A 1,176-nucleotide genomic window follows, 5' to 3' on the forward strand; every position below is an offset into this window, starting at 1 on the left:
GTTGTTTTTCCTCATTATGTGTGTCAGCGTTAAGTTCACAGAGCTGTCCGGGTTTGCGAACACTTGACCTGAGCTGGACCGTGGGTGTCAATGATTCACAAATTTCAGCCCAACTGAAAATCTCTGGAAAGTCCTTGGCAATAAAGTTATGGCTAAGAAACCCACTACAGTCACCGAACTATGGAAGAGAGTGGAAGAAGCGTGGACCGAGATCACACCAGCGCAGTGTGAGAAACTAGTGATGTCCTGCAGCCGCAGATGTGCTGAAGTCACTCAAAGCAAAGGCCTCTACACTTACTAATTTTTGAGAGCTGTAACCCTCCAAAATTTTAGTTGTAATCTTCTTTCGCGCTACAGTAGTTACTGTTCTCTAATTTTGATCACTGTGTTTTCCACAAAATAAAGATTTTTGTTGAAATGCCTTGGTTATTTTGTCAAACATGTTAATATAACAGTGGTATACCTAATAGTCCTTCAAAATTTGAGCGATGAAGATTAACAATAACATTTCAGAAAAAATCAAGTATTTATAGATTGTTCTCAAATTTTGATCTCCACTGTATATACTGGGAAGGCAAGTTTTTTTTAAATGTAAACCTCATATGTAGATGTTTTTGAAAGAAGTGTTTTATGTTTACCAAGGCTGCATTTATTTGATTAAAACTAGAATAGAATAGATTAGATTTTTATTGTCATTGTTTTGAACAATGCAAGACTGTTTAGCAGCTCACAAGGTTGGCATAATAGACAAACATAAATAGATAAAAATAAAAATAAAATAGACAAGAAGAGAGGTATTCCAGAAGGTAATATATATAATGCTTAGTGCATTATAGTAGTGCAAACTGGAGAAAATTAAACAAAAACAACAGTGCAGAATACAGTATGCCTATACATAGTATTGGTGTATATTATAGGAATGTATATCAGGATGTATGATGCATGTATCTTGCTGGATCTGTCCGCTGCTTTTGACACGGTTAACCACCAGATCCTCCTGTCAACCCTATTGGCAAAGGGCATCTCAGGAACCGCACTTCAGTGGTTTGAGTCTTACCTCTCAGGTCCTTCAAAGTATCTTGGAGAGGTGAGGTGTCCAAGTCGCAACATCTAACTACTGGGGTGCCTCAGGACTCAGTTCTTGGACCACTTCTCTTCTCCGTCTACATGGCATCA

The sequence above is a fragment of the Sinocyclocheilus rhinocerous genome, unplaced genomic scaffold, assembly GCF_001515625.1.
Source record: "Sinocyclocheilus rhinocerous isolate Xijiao unplaced genomic scaffold, SAMN03320098_v1.1 scaffold405, whole genome shotgun sequence".
Lineage (NCBI taxonomy): Eukaryota > Metazoa > Chordata > Actinopteri > Cypriniformes > Cyprinidae > Sinocyclocheilus > Sinocyclocheilus rhinocerous.